General features: G+C 42.7%; 1 protein-coding gene across 1 annotated transcript in view; it reads left to right on the forward strand.

The window, feature by feature from the left end:
* The first annotated feature begins 321 nt into the window (after positions 1–321).
* HTR1F (5-hydroxytryptamine receptor 1F) overlaps positions 322–16,456 on the forward strand; it is a 119,441-nt gene continuing 103,306 nt past the window's right edge. Inside the window, exon 1 of the mRNA XM_063347897.1 lies at positions 322–365. The gene's annotated coding sequence lies outside the window, so the exon portion shown is untranslated. The remainder of the gene's footprint in view (positions 366–16,456) is intronic.

The following is a 16,456-nucleotide window of genomic DNA, read 5'->3' on the forward strand; positions in this document are numbered from 1 at the left end:
CGCCCCGCCCCGGCGGCTCCCGCGACGCGCGTAAGTTGCGAGGCGGCGGTGGGGAGCGGAGCCGCCTCCACCGCAGCCCTCCGGGCCGAGGAGGTATCGGGGCGGCGGAGTTTGCCCGGCCGGCGCCTCCTTCTCCTTCCCTCCCCTCGTCGTGTTTTGCTTCTCTCTCGCTCCCGGCGGGGGGAGAGGCGGCCGCGGAGGGAAGCGCTTTGCTCTCCGCGCTCCGGAGCCGGCGCCTGCCGCGGTGCGGATGCGTGTGGACGAACCCTCCTGAAAACAGCTCCCGACGTTTCCAAAAAAAAAAAAAAAAAAAACCAAAAAAAAAACCAAACCCAAACAAACCACCTACTTGGATAATTAAAACGGTAAATCTAGCTAACTTTTCATTATATTGCTTGCTGTGTGCTTATATGTGTAGATATTTATGGCTTATCTGGCTTCATTTTGTCATCCTTTGGTTTTAGTTAATTAGCTTCTCTTGTGCTGCCGGAGAACTTGAAATGCCGGGGTTTTGAACAGAGCAGGACTCTTTCTGCTTTATCCTAAAGTTGGACCGAGGAATAAAAACCTTCCTAGTTCATACCAGCCTTGCAAATATGTTTACTTGTTTTATTAACCTGAATGTAGATGAGATTTCATGTGGCAGCATCTCTTTGAGTTTGCTTTTCCTTAGTTTAATTTTTGCCGATGCTATCTAATTCAGCATAGATTTGTGTATGCTACACACGTGCAATCCTGTATGCTGATTGATTTTTGTATGCTGGTACTCACACCTGGAAATCCAGGTAGGCTTTGAATCTCTTTAGTTTATGATGTTAACAAGTGAACTGTCTTCTGTTTTCATCCTAATTCAACTTGTAGATCCTGCCAATACAAGGTCAACCAAACCAAATCAAGCAGTATTTCTCAGCCCTGTAATTACTTAGTTTCCATTTAAGTGATGAACCAGTGATGAAACACAGTGCAGTTTTTACAGTTTGTACAATTTATATAGCTTATTAATCCAGTAGGCTTTTGTTTGAGAGGTTATTAATTTTATACAGTCAGTGTATTAGCTGGATGCTTTATGAGACTGGGCAACCCCAGGCTTTCTGCACGTTATGAAAACTGACTTTAGGAGATTATATGCCTTTGCTTTGTTAGATATTATAATTTCATAGACATTTATGGGCTCTACTACGAGCTGTTCTTAGAGTATTAACCTAGCAGACACTTACATGAGGAAAATAAAAATGAGAGGTCAGTTAAAAAAAATAATAATTACTGTATATATGGAGAAAAGACTGCCTGATTCTCATAAAATAAGCGAAAATAAGAGTATCAGTTGCATAGTTGGTAAAAACGACTGACCTGAACTCTGCTGTAAAACGTGAGCTAAACTTCCAAATTTAACTCAGGAAAAACTTAGTGTAGAGTCTGAAGCTCTTAATTGATTTTGTTTCTTTCTTTTCTGAGAAGTCATTCATGTGTTGATCTTACCTACCTGTACGTATGTGTGCATATACACCTGTACAGGCACATAAAACCAGCCTGAGAACAGCCAAGCACAGGACTTGTGATTCCAGGTTTTGAGCCGCAGAGGACTACAAACAATGCTGGGGAAAGGGAAAAAGAGAAGACATTGACAACATTTACTTCTGGGCACATATTTTAGGGACCTTAACTTGGAGGCTGGTCTCAGTAGTCAAAGAGAGATGGGACCCCACGTGTCCTTCAAAGCGCCTTCTGCTCTAAACTGCTGCTTGCTGTGCTTACATCTCTATTTGAATTCACCTTCCAAAATCTTATGTTCATCCACCATTTATCTTGTTAGTGTTGAAAGTGGGGTAGAATATGCATTCATTATTTATTTCTAGTCTGCTAAATATTAAGATCTGTTGACCCAAGAGACAAATATTTTGCTTAGGGACTAAAAATAATCTTTGTTCACAAACATACAAACTACTGTGTGCTGACACTGCACACTAACTTTCTCCGGTGCTGCATTAAAGGGGAATATGGAAGTAGGGGGCCTTGTTTCTCCTGCAGATAGGACATGAGTGGTTAAGTGACTGGTTAGCAGCGCTGCTCAAACCATTAGCAACTCTGGGGAAGAGCTTGAACACTGCAAAAGGTTCAGCTGTGACCTTTGCATCAGGTTGTTTTAAGGTACAGTCAGCATACTCCTCTTGGTACCTCTGCCCCTTTGCAATTACCACTCACAGGCGTGATGATAGTGCCTTCTTTCTTTGCTGTGATTTCTGCCAAGCCTATCATAAATCTCTGAAAGTTTCTTCATTTTGTCTGGGGAGACTGAAGTGCTCGGAGTGTCAATGGAGGAAAAAAATAGATAATCAGCTCCAAGCCATTGTGAAATCTTCATACAATAACTGAAATAGAGTTTTAGGTAAATCAGAAATTCTGCTCTCCTAAGAATCAAGCCTCTGTTGTTTTTTATTTGTCCCAGAAGTTTCGGACTCTCCAGCTCTCACTTCCTTCAGTGAAACCTACAAATAAGCAAATTTCCTTGCATAATTCCTCCTCCTCCTTTCCTTCCTTCCCCCCTGCGAGCTCCAAATTACCCATTTTTTTTTTAATCCAGGCAGCAAATGAAAGGGCTAACAGAATACACTCAGGCAGGAGGCACTCACTGCTTGTAGAATCTGCCTTCTCAGTACTAAAATTCCCCTTGAGCTGGGGTTACAGACAAAAAAGGGCTCGTGCTGCACATGCCATCTCTCAGGTGCCCATGGCATTTTGTGCCAATTCCACACCTGAGGATGACATACCACTACTTTAGTGTTCAAGAGGACATAAGTGATTAAAATTCAGGTTTCTTTTATAACTTAGCGATGCCCGTCTGTTAGAAGTTACAACAGTAGGTATTGGATCTGAAAGAGTAACATCTATTTGCCCCAGTATTCTTTAAGTTATTAATTGGAAAAAGCCTAACATGCTGCCAGATTCAGTGGATTGCCCCTAGTATTAGCCCTTCATCCAGAAACAAGGCAAAAAATACGCATAGCTTCAAAATGAAAGGGAAATTTACTTCAAGACAGCTTTAGTATTTGAAATCAGTTCTTATACCTTTGTCTTTTAAATGACTAATCTCTACCTGTGGGTGTCCATTTTACCTGTGAGATAACTTTAGAAACTGATGGAGGCAATTTGTACTATAGGATTTTAGGTGATTAACAGTAGGTACACAATATAATGTATTTTCAGTATTTAGTGGGTTGTACCTCTTTGGCTTTTTTAATGTTACATTCTTGCCTGCAGGGTTTCTCTGCAATTTATGATCACAAACAAAGGTTACAGACTCTCTAATTCAAGCTTCAACTGTTATGGCATTTTTACACAAATGCTCATTTACTTTGTCGTAGAATTTAGCAGGAAGGATCAGTCGATGTGACCCATTATTCTGCAACTATTGTGTGAAGAAGTGATTCTGTCAAAAATGCTTCCCCTCATTATACTTTTTTGCAAACGAATTATATATACCGGACATAATGTTGCCCTCTACTACTACACTATGTTTCTAATTCTAATAAAGTTGGAGAAGTTTCAATGCAAGAACAAAACAAAGTAGATTTTCAGTTGACCTTTGGTGTCCATGGTGTGAAAGTTGCACAAGGCAGCTGCTCCTGGTGGACATGAAGTCCTTCAGTATACACCCTTCACATTCTAATTAAGACCAGGGCACACTTCAGAAAGTGTTGGGGATGTGTATTACATATACTTAATTTCAAGCGTTACTTTCAGGACGGTTCATCTCACAAATTAATGATGGAGCAAGAGAAGGGAACTGGTGGTCATTTCCTTCACACTCTCTCCATGTCTCCTGTTCTCCTGCAGTTCCTGGAGGAAGAAAAGCACGTCAGAGTACAGTAGACTATGCAGACCTAGACATCCTAAGAACTGACTACACACTTCTGAGTTCCCCTTTCCTATAGTAGGAGTGTATAACACGGTAATTACGGTAGCTTACTTGGAATGGTAGAATTAGGAAATGGGGTTCAACTACAGCTGTGCATCTCTGTGTATGCATTTGCAGGTTTTCTGCAGGAAAGGGTCAGAAAGCCCAAGAGTAAAGGTTAGGTAGCTAGTTCTAAATAGCAAACACGGATGGTTCTGCCATGAAGCATCAGCAGCTCAGCACCACAGCCGAATCTAAGGGCTCCCACATCACTGGCTTCATCAAAAAAATTAGAGGATTTCTATAAAGCACTAGTTGTGATATTGTCCTTTGAAAAACTACATCAGCACACAAGCAAGTAGCCTAATTGAATATGTTTAAACATTGTTTCTTCTGGTCAAAATGAAAGTTGACTTTTGAAAGTTTTGGGTTGAGTGGCAAGAGGCCCAGAATTGAAGATAGGGCTTATCAAAGTGAAAAAATGGCCACCTAAATTCAATTTTATTATTCCTTTTCCCTAGAAATGCTCCATCACCATCTTAGGCCTTATGCATTGCATTTTCTAAGAAACAATTACGCTACTATGTTAAATGGCAGTGTTACTTTTTCAGGCTTTGACTTAACTGAGTTTTCGTTCATGTTGGAAAATATAAGGGTTTGATGGCAAAAACATCCAAAAAAGAATTAGAAACTTAGATAGCCCATGTGCAAACCCATCAGTAGTTACGCTTTATGTGCTTAACAGTTAAAAAGTCATTCTCTGCCACAGGGAATACTGGTTTGCATAGAGAGCTTATTAGCAGGACCATCGCTCTGAGGTGCAAAGAGAGGCTAAGCTGATCTAGTGTATGTACTGCCTATATGTGTATGTACACAAACATGCACACCAATTTCATGGAGGCCAAATATAAAACCCACATGAATGAACAAAAAGTTGCAATGAATTCTGAAGGAATATTTGGAATGTGACCTGCTGGAGAAAGAGGAAAGGAGAGCAGAAACGAAAACTAGGAAAATCACAGAAAGGTCAGATCCATTATGCAAATTTTGGACAGAGTGGGTGAGAAGGACTGGAATGGGCTTACCTAACCCAGAAAAGCTGCTGCTTCTGCAGTAATGAGAGGTGATTAGAATCTGATGGATGTCTTACAATAATGCAAAACGAGGAATTCCTCCAAAGGGTACTTTGTACCTATTGAAGTGTGGTTGCATTTGACAGCTTCTCCTGACTTAAGAACTTCTGAACTCTGCTGCTATAAGTCGCAATCAAAATATGACAATTTTAGAAACTTTTAACCTTCAAAATAGAATTTATGAGCATTTAATTACTGTACCTGTGTAGTCATGTCTGCAATAACAATTATGGGCAAACAGACAACAGTCAGATTCTTCTTCCCCCTGTTTCACAGTAGTGGGAATAAAAGTTTATTTTAATCAAGTTTCATTCCTTTTCCCCATAGTAACACTTCCTTCCTAGAGCTGTCCGTAGTTGGTTCCTACAGCAGCTGAATGAGGAGCGCAGAACAGTTGGCTTGGGTCTTTTCATGGACAGGAATGCCAAATGTTCTCTGCTTATTGCTTCCTACTTCTGACAGAGGACACGGCGCTCCGTGAATCACTCCTAAGGTCAGCAGCACAGCGTGACTTCAGCATCGCAGTGCATCTTCTCCCCCCCCCGGCCCCTTTATCCCAGTCTCACCATCTTTCTTACCATACAGCAGCTGTGTTTTAGTCAGACCACGATCTCCTCATCCCCAAGCGTCTGAATTTCCCGGTCTTTCGAATTCCTGGATTGTTACTGATTGCACTCGCATGAAAGAACTGACACTGCCCTGACTGAAAAACTTTCTGTGTGGGTAGCAATAATCATCGTGGCTGTTGTTTTCGCCCAAGCCCAGAAGGCAGTGTGCATAACCCTTACTGTAGGGCTGCTGCAATATATGAAAACCAAGCATTTTCCAGTTGTAAGTGCAGATGATTTCTTTGTATCATAACCACATTTGTTAGCCTCTAGATGCATAGATTTGGGTCATAATTGGATCTTTTGCTGAAGAAAAGTGATCCTTCCTCTGGGAGAAAAGGAACGTTTTCCTGTCTTTTTACTTATCATGAACACCATTGATTTGATACCGTTAAAGCTATTCAGTTTATTTGTGCCAAACCTAAGATTATCTATGAAGTTCCATACGGAAAAAGAGTAGCTATCAGTACTCATTCTCTTATCCTTAGCTTTGTGCTAGATTATAAGAGATCAGCATGGCTTGGACAAACCACTGTAGTAGGCGGTGATGGAGCCCATGGAGTACAAGTTTCCTAACTCACTGCGATGACTGTGGTTCACTGAGTCACTGATGAGAAGGGCGTGCTCTGAAACCGAGACAATTGAAACAGAGAGGTCTATTATCAAAAGATGATCTTTGGGAGAAATTTCAGGCTGTGGTTTATTGGTATCTCAACCACTAGGGGATGTAGGCAAGTTTGGACCACATCCGTATTGTTTACAGATGCAGCCCAGTCAGTTATCATAGTATTTTCTTCCAACCGGGGTTATAATAAATCCTAGTAACTGCAGGGCAAGCTTCTAACTTTGCCACAGACACAAAGCAATAACTGTGGTTTGGGTGAAAATACTAGGAGGGGTGTGCACCACTGTCTGAAAAAATTTACTCAGAAAATAGGTCTTAATAACTCATTGTAACAGTTACTGTCAAGTTGAAAGGGTTGCACCACTTGTCATTGTCCAGGAGATTCTCCTGGGTATCATGTAATATTTTAACTAATAGTTTAATAATAATTAGTATTTAATTATTCATTAACAGCTTAGCTGAGGGAGTAACTTGTGCACTTGGTGGTACAAGGTTGAGGAGGAATGCAAACGGGTTGAACAATTGAGCGAGGACTTAAACTTGTTTTAAGAAGTGTAGCTCAATAGAACAAGTATCAAGGATACTCTTGGGCAGGAACAACCAAGAGTGCGAATATAACAGCGGAAATGACTGACCGGGCAGAGATATACATCCCAATATATGTCAGCAAAGTCACAGAGCTGATTCATGTTCAGATGATGTAACCGGCGGATCCTTTTTCAAAAACTGCTACGTGGCCATCCACATCCTGACGCTGGGCATGCAGGGAACGGGGACAGCAGGGCTGTTCTTCAAGGGGGAACGTGCTGGGAGCCGAGGTGACCCCAGCACGGGCAGTGCCTCACCGAAGGGCTACAGGCAAGTGCAGGCAGGCAGAGCCAAGTGCTGGTAATGGGACCCACTGACAGCCCCAGCACAGTGAGGGGACAAACCAGGGCCAGGGGCTGCCAGGAGAAAAAAAAGGTGACATTGACGTTATTTAATGACATAGAAAAAAATCCAAATGTACCGGACACAATAAGCAAATAATATAATTATACGCTTAAGAAAACAGGAAAGTCAACTTTAGAAGTCTAAAAGCATTTTGGTCTCTGTGAAAGATGCATTCGAGGCTGTTGATTTCTTTCCTAGGGAAATGACTTCCGTTCTGTCCTCTCTAACGCTTGTATCTACATAAACAATCTTCTATATTGGGCTTGCCCAACATAATGGCATCATTACCATCTCTTCTGCACAAAGAATTTTTACATTAGGGTTATAAATTAAGCTCACTTTCACTCTGCCTTCTATTGAAGGCTTTTAATTTTTTCTTCCAGCCAACCCTCAGTCTTCTCAAGGACTGTACTGCAGGTCTTATTATGAAATTACCTGAAGACTGACAGTTGCCAGTGGCAAAAAAGGCCCCTGCTGTTTTGGAAAAGACAAAATGTGTGTTTCTTTTCATCTAGACCAAAAGTCTTGGGTGGTTGTGAGGTTTGGAAGTTTTTTTGCTTGTTCGTTGGTTTTTAATTAATACTTACAGCTGTTTATATCTAGAATAAACAACTATTTTCTATTAATAATGAGGATCCGTGGGTATGTGTACACTGTCATTTCTGCTGTTAAGTCCCTGTCCCCTAATCATCCAAACTGCATCAGTGTTAGTTTGTTTGGACTCTGTTACAGAGCAAACCAACCAGTTTCGTGCAAGATAAAAGCCAGGTGTGGATTTGGAGGTGATGTGCTGAGGAGGCCATTTCAAATAAGCTTAACAGTTTAGACTATACACAGATTGGCATCTTTCTGTCCTACACAGTATTTTCCATCAGACTTTCTGCCCTTAAGGGCCTACAAGCCCCCGTGCCCTGTCCAAGGACATGAAATCTATCTCCCCCTTGGTATTATGCTATCAAGATACCATTCCACTGGGTCAGCCCTCACACCAATTTAGGTATTTTGAACCATAAAGCCTCTCAAAAAAATAATAATAATTTCTTTCAGCCACAGGGACCTGTGTTAGGTACCATGCAGTGGGGGCACAATAGTGGAGTTAACGTGAATATTGTGGGCACCAGCCACGCTTAGTCTAGGGAGCAGGGATCTCTCAGCAATACAAGCATCTTTTCTATTTGTTTAAGATATACTTGGTTCAGGCTTAAATTTTTTGTTTGCTTTTCAGATTTTGACAATAGCTTAGTGACACTAATTTTTCTCTTTGGGGAAAGCAGACAAAGCTCTCTTCAGTCCAGGGCAAGCCAGTTACTGCTAGACAGATGACAAAATCAAGCAGCAAGACGAGCAGCCTAGGATGCCTCCATTAATTTTTGACACAACAGTCGGTGGTGCTTTGAACTATCTCCAAAGACAAGTGTGACCTAGAAAAGACCTATATTTGGATACAGCTACTAAAGAAAGACAAGTAAAGAGGGCTTCAGTGTGGAGCCTGCTCATGACTGTGTGTGCTGGCAGCAAGTACCTGTAAGTGGTGGGCTATCCAGATTCCCAAGTGATAGCAAAGAACAGGAGCTTTCCAAACGCCGACAGTTTTCTAGAAAATTACTTGCTTTTTGGTGAAGCAGTTGCACAGTCTCTGGCAAACAACAGTCGGAGCTGCGTATACATGATATGGTTACATGATTTGGTACTCACACTGGAATTCTCAATACACTGTAGCCACCTAAAAGCCAAGCGTGTCATCTGCATTTAGTTATGCGATCTTTAATCAGCGGCAACAGCTCCGGGTGTATATCTTGTTTTTAAGATGACCTATTAAGCTGTCATCTGTAGCTGCTTTACCTATAACAGATAATGCTATCAGGAGAAACAAGCGCTAAAATGGAGAATGACTTTACTTGCCTTTGTTAACATTCATCTGACGCACCAAAAGGCTGCAGCTGGGCCAATGCAACCACACATGGAGTGCAAGTTCACCATGATGGTACACCTTAATTACCTCTTTCTAGCGTGGTTATGTGTCTTCTCTCAATTCTCAGGTAACAAGTCAAGTCTGCTGCTCATTAGCCCCATGCTTGATCTTATCCTGAAACTATTTATTGGCTCTCCTGGTAGTTTGTTAAGCTAATGCTACTCGTCTCCTGTTATATATAGCTATATGTAAGAAAAGAGCTGACCAATTTAGTAATTTCAAACTACTAAATCTCTCTAATAGAAGAAAGAAAAGGGGCACATAGCTTGACTGAAAGCTCACCTGTTTTTTAATATTAAAAAGCTAAATTCAAAAAACACCACAAAAGTGTGAAAAATACGAATGAGAAAAAAACAGACATTAGGTTTCATAGAATCATAGGGTTGGAAGGGACCTCTGGAGATCATCTAGTCCAACCCCCCTGCCACAGCAGGGTCACCTAGAGCAGGTTGCACAGGAACGCGTCCAGGCGGGTTTTGAATGCCTCCAGAGTTGGAGACTCCGCCACCTCTCTGGGTAGCCTGGTCCAGTGCTCTGCCACCCTCAGGGTAAAGAAGTTCCTTCTCATGTTTAGGTGGAACTTCCTGTGCTCAAGTTTGTGCCCATTGCCTCTTGTCCTGTCCTCAGGCACCATTGAAAAGAGCCTGTCCCCATCCTCCTGACACCCACCCTTTAAGTATTCATAAGTGTTGATAAGGTGCCCCCTCAGTCGTCTTTTTTGCAGACTGAAGAGACCCAAATCCCTCAGTCTTTCTTCATAAGAGAGGTGTTCCAGTCCCCTAATCATCTTGGTAGCCTTCTGCTGCACCCTCTCCAGCAGTTCCCTGTCCCTCTTGAACCGGGGAGCCCAGAACTGGACACAGTACTCCAGGTGCGGCCTCACCAGGGCAGAGTAGAGGGGGAGGATGACCTCCCTCGACCTGCTGGCCACACTCCTCTTGATGCAGCCCAGGATGCCATTGGCCTTCTTGGCCACAAGGGCACATTGCTGGCTCATGGTCATCCTGTTGTCCACCAGGACGCCCAGGTCTCTTTCAGCTGAGCTGCTCTCCATCAGGTCAGCCCCCAACCTGTACTGGTGCATGGGGTTATTCCTCCCCAGGTGCAGCACCCTACACTTGCCCTTGTTGAATTTCATAAGGTTCCTCTTTGTCCAACTCTCTAGCCTGTCCAGGTCTCTCTGTATGGTGGCACAGCCTTCTGGCGTGTCAGCCACCCCACCAGCTTTGTGTCATTGGCAAACTTGCTGAGGGTGCACTCTATCCCCTCATCCAGGTCATTGATGAATATATTGAAGAGGACTGGACCCAGTACTGACCCCTGGGGATCACCACTCGTCACTGACCTCCAACTAGACTCTGTGCCCCTAATCACAACCCTCTGAGCTCTGTCTTTCAACCAGTTATCTATCCACCTTACTGTCCATTCATCAAGCCCGCTCTTCCTAAGCTTCCCTATGAGGATGCTGTGGGAGACCGTGTCGAACGCCTTGCTTGAGTCAAGGTAGACCACATCTGCCGCCCTCCCCTCATCTATCCATCCAGTCATGCCATCATAGAAGGCTATCGGATTAGTCAGACATGATTTCCCCTTGGTAAATCCATGTTGAGTACTTCTGATAGCTTTCTTTTCCTCCACATGCCTTGAGATGATGCCCAGAATGAGCTGTTCCATCATCTTTCCAGGGATGGAGGTGAGGCTGACCGGCCTGTAGTTCCCCGGCTCCTCCTTCTTGCCCTTTTTGAAGGCTGGAGTGACATTGTCTTTCCTCCAATCCTCAGGCACCTCGCCTGTCCTCCAGGACCTTTCAAAGATGATGGAGAGCGGCCCAGCAGTGACTTCCACCAGCTCCCCCAGCACTCTCAGGTGCATCCCATCAGGGCCCATGGACTCGTGAATATCCAATTGATCTAATTGATCCCTCACTCTATCCTCCTCAACCCAAGGGAAGTCGTCTTCTTTCTCCGTTACTTCCCCCAATGCCTGGGACTCCTGAGGGCTGGGCCGAGCCGTAAAGACCGAAGCAAAGAAGGCATTCAGTATCTCCGCCTTCTCCGCATCCTCCGTCACCATAGCTCCTGTTTCATTCAACAGTGGGCCCACAACTTCTCTGGTCTTCCTTGTGCTTCCAATATACTTGTAGAAGCCCTTCCTGTTGAGCTTGACATCCCTGGCCAGGTTTAATTCCAAGGCGGCCTTGGCTTTCCTTGTTTCATCCCAGGTTTACAGTGAGATTCTTTGTGGGTTTTAGACGCTATCCTTCATAAGCAGCTGCTGTCTCAATGGTTCACATCACTGGTTACATGAAAGATTTCTGTCTAAAGCATGATGTTTAATTCCAGAAAAGCAGTCATTAATTTCTGACTTCAAAGGTCTGTAAAGCACGTCAATCATTAATGACAACTAGCAAAAATTCTGAATGTAGCAATAACTTAATATTTAAAAAGAAAAGAGGATAAATGCATCTTGCATATTTTCAGGGCTATATAATACAGCATTCTGCCATGAACAGTACTTCTTAATATTTAAACACTGTTTCCTTCACGGGTACTGGTGGGAAAAGAGGAGAACGCATAAGGAAAAGGCTGGGTTGTGAAACCAAAGAGGAGGAGAGGAAAGAAAAGTGGGAGGAGTACAAAAGTAGCCCTCAAACTCCAGTGATGAGGTAAGAAAATTTTGTTTAGGTGCAAAATGTGAAATGCACATTGACAGTTAAAAACTGGAAAATAAAAACATTAACTGAGGGACACTGAGCCAGAGAGCAGAACTACATAGTTTTGAAAACACATTCTGCCTTCAGCATCAAACTGTTTCTTGTCTTGTGTTCTGAAGAACTAAAGTTGAGGAACAACTGTAACTGATGCAACTGGGGAAATAAAAGTCGTGGTGAACCACATAACCACTGGAATGATGCAATTTAAAGCAGTAAAATTATTTGTGAATACACCTAAATAGTTTTGCCAGAACAAACTTTGACAAAACATTGAGCGCAGAGACCTTCATTTTTTAACAGTTTTGATACAGCAGTAAAGGAAGACAGTTGCAACAAGATAGCAGTATTTTGGTTTCCCTAATAGTTAGTAATTAGAAAGCACGTTCTAGACACAATTTCTTGCTCTTCAGGGGTTTTCCACTTTGCAGTACTCTTAACCTCGTGACGGACCACGCTCTCTGGCTCTCCTGCTCATTACAGGCTGTTCTCAAACAGGCTTGGAGCCACTCAATAGCAGCAAGAATGGCTCTCTAAGCAGCCTGTTAGGGAACTCCTGAAGGTACGGATGACCTGGTTCAAAGCACCTTTTTCTCCATGTAAGAGGGCCGAGATGTGTTTTGGTTAGTAGCTGTGAAGGGAGAGGAAGAAGAAACCAGCACTTTGTGTTGCTAGGTGTGCAGGTGCCCACACTTTGAACTATTTACCCTTCACCAACACTGACAGAGCTGACCTCTGCTGGAATAAAAGTGAATAAAAAGAAATTCAAGGGATGCAGCACTCCACGTTTGTTTTTTTTATTTACATCCAAATGAAGAAAGGAATGGGATTTTTTTGGCAAACTCCTCTTTCCTTTTCAATACCTATTTGCAGAAAATCCCATTCAGTTAGTCTTTCTCAAGAGACGTTTGTGAAGGCTACCTGGTGCAACGCATGAAAACCAGAGCGGGAAACAATACACTAGAAGCACTAGATACACTGTGTTGCATCTAAATCACTTGCAATAATGGTCTGTATCTGCTGTATTTGGACATATCCTGAGGCAAGGACGGAGAAAGAGGAGCATGAGTCCTGATTCTCTTTGGCAAATGATTTCTGCTACAGACGCACAGAGATGATTCTCTTCCTTAAAGCACCCGTGTGGTCTCCAGTACTCTAGTATCGCCTGTTTTTTACTGAATGTTCATTTTATTGATTCAGAGCAAGAGGCAGATCCCTGCCTATGGACAAAGCCAGGGATGATACGTGAGGTCAGGGAGTTTGCCTCTCATCTTTCTAAGTGATATAGCAATAATGCCAACTGACTTCTCAGGTGTGTGCTGAGCCTAACTGGTGACCATCTGCACAGTTACCAGGACTGGTGCAGCATGAATATCAGCTTGTAACAGTCAAAGGGAACTTCATCCAGTGGTTTAGAAATTGCTCGTCTCTGTCTCCATCAGAAAATTCACAAGGAAGAGCTTTGTACGAAATTTATCTGGCAAAATTTGGGATTAAAAGGGACTTAAGATGCAGAAAGATGAGAAAGCAAATGGTATTTTTCTGGCCTGGATGCATCTGTCTACTGAAATCTGACTTCCAGTGTGTATCAGAGAGGTCGGCAACCAAGAAAGAAAGAGAGGGGAAAGTAAATATATTTTTACTTCTTTCATAAACCTGTGAGGCACCTCGGTGGAAGTGTCACAGGAATCGCGGCAGGCTCTGTGCTGTTGCATTGAAGTTAAAAGGCAGACTGACAGCGAGACGTGTTGAAAATAAATGTAGGACAAGGCACCATTTAGGCAGGAAGGAGCAGCACTGTAAGCATCAGGAGCTGATTTAATTCATCAGAATTTACTTCGCTTAAAAATGCAATTCTGACCTTTTTACTGCCTTTTGGGGGGTTTTTTTGGTTGTTTTTTTTTTTTTTTTTTTTTTTATATATATAAAAGCAATACTTATTCTAGGTGCGGACAACTCTTTTAAAGTTTCCTTAACTGTTATTGAGAGAAATACTTTTCCAATGTCGTAATTTTGTGATGCCTTTCCTGCATATCTAAGGTGTAGTATGTCTGTGACTAACTGATTTTTACTTTCTCATATTTATTGAGACAATATTGTGTAGACTTCTTTGGCAGTGACCTGACATAAAGCTTTGTCTGTTGAGCCCAAACACATTTACCTTCTGGAAACTCATTCGTTTAATCTAGAGAAGTGTAGATTATTTGAAGAATGATAAAACTACATGTGCAGCCTGAAAATGAAGCCATTTATACAAAAGAGGTTTGGTCTTGTACAGCTGTGGGTACAAGTCACTGACCTAAGAACTCAAAGCATTGCAGGGATATTAAGAATATAAAAACATAGGTTTTAATAAATTGGTGAAGTAATTGAGGAAGACAGGAAGAAGAAGACTTGTTCATCCTGACTGAAGCAGAAAGCTTCTTTCTGTGGTAATGAGAACAGATCACACTCCTCATGTTCCCTGTTACAAATCTTCTGGACCAACACCTCTCAAGCAAGTGCTATCGCTGGATGCGCTGCCCTTTAAAGAGTTGTAGGAATCAATGAGAGTAAGGATCAAGTTCTTGCTTTGGGTAAGGAAGACTTTGGCACCCTGTCTCCTTTCTTCAGACTCTCCTCTTCCTGCCAGCTCCAAAACAGCCGAGCTGCAATAAAGAAATATCCTGGAAGTGTGGAGAGACCCTGTGGGCAGAACTGTCCTTCTCAGCTCACAGCTACCTCCCAGCCAGGGAAGAGAAGGAAGTTTTGATTGGGGGGGGGCGGAAAGAAGGGGAGAAAAATACCTTTCTTCCTTTCTTTGCATTTTTACCTCCTTCTAAAACCTAACCTAAAAGTGAGAATCAGATTTTTCTTCTGGCTCTGTAGTGGAGGGAACTACAAGAAACTGTTCTCACCTCTCATTCGGTGCCTTTAAGAGTGAGCAGCGTCACACTTGGCTTTCAGGCAAAAGCCTCATCTCCAGCATCTACAGGGGAGCAGCTCATACACTGCAATAAACTGGCTTAGAGTCAATTCAATTTAGATCAAAGTGATGATAATGTGCTAAAGCAAGGAACTAAAGAGGTAATTCAGACGATGTTTCTGCCTTCTAAAGGTTATCCAACTAGCTACTCTGATGCTTTTTGTTTGTTTGCAATTTAGATTCCAGGTTATTTCTAAGTACTCAGTGTCCAGACCCAATTTTTCATGTGTGTGCAAGTGCTTGTCTGTTTTTTACCCTGTTTTGTATATGTGATTGGAGGAGCCAATGAGAGGTAGAAGAAGGGTCCCTACCAGAATCAAGGAAATATAGGAACAAACAAATTAAAAAGATAAAAATATTCCTCGTGCAGTGTTTGCTTTTCAGATTCTCCACTGTGATAAGAAGGCGGCTGTACCACAGCCCGTGGCACTGTGTGATTATAAAAGCAAACCCTTATTTGATCAGGCTGTCCTACTGTTAACTTGCCTTTTCTCAGGCACACGCACAAGCCACCACCACCCCTTTATGCTTGGTGCTGACTGCAGCACGACTTGGGAGGGAGTTTTGAAGGCAGGAGGCTTGTCTTGGAGGTTTGGGCCACGCTGTCTGAGAAACTGCCTCTCCTCCTTGCACCATGCTGAGGAACCAAACTAACACAGTCACAGAATCACAAAACAATAGGGGTTGGAAGGGACCTCTGGAGATCATCTAGTCCAACCCCCCTGCCAGAGCAGGTTCACCTAGAGAGGTACGTTAGTTGCCACCTAACTGAGGTATGAAAGCTGCTGCTACCTCCAGCTTCATGTGGGCTGTGAGGGATCTGCTAGTTCCGGAGTTTCCTTCCCTGCCTGGTTCCTCTACATGATGAGCGGTCTCCTTGCCCTGGAGAACATGCTCCATGCCAGCATCTGTGAGTGGGCTGCAGGGTGGTTCTTCCTTATCAAGAAGGCAGGAGTTGGGATGGACGTTGGAATAGTACTTCCCTGCTTATCTGGAGCAGGGAAACAGAAAAATCATTTCTGAGCTGGGGGAAACATTAATGGATTGCAAAAGTTCAGCAAGTCTGAACTAGGCATTCCAGTAAGAGTAGTATTCAATATGTAAATATACATATTAAATATGATCTTAAAGAGGCTGCTAAATCAAAATGCAGTTGAATAAACACAGACGACAAGAAAGAGATGGAACAATTACAGGCAAGAGACTGAAATAGAACATCTGTTATATCATCTACCTGTTTTTCCCTGATAGAACCCAAGCACTCTCACTAGACCTTTATGAGCCACAAAATATACTGTCAGTTCAGCCTTAACAGAGCACTAGCTGGGGATAAGGTACCGCGATTAAAAACTCACAGAGACTATAACAGAATAAATCACATTATGTAAGTAGTTAATTTTCATAATTTGAAATTACTTATCTTTTATGCAGTCAGAATCACAATCTAAGCTGTTGGCAACTACTTTGGAGTATTTCTGGACATAGCTTACGAGTGCTGAAGGGGAGGGTAGGAAGCCGTTTTGTAAGCACATTTGTAATACTGACTCTTGCCCTGGGATACACATAGAAGTCACTTCAAAAGTGATGACGTAATGGTCAGTTCCATTCCATATCA

This window comes from Chroicocephalus ridibundus, chromosome 1 (genome assembly GCF_963924245.1).
Source record: "Chroicocephalus ridibundus chromosome 1, bChrRid1.1, whole genome shotgun sequence".
NCBI classification, from domain to species: Eukaryota; Metazoa; Chordata; class Aves; order Charadriiformes; family Laridae; genus Chroicocephalus; species Chroicocephalus ridibundus.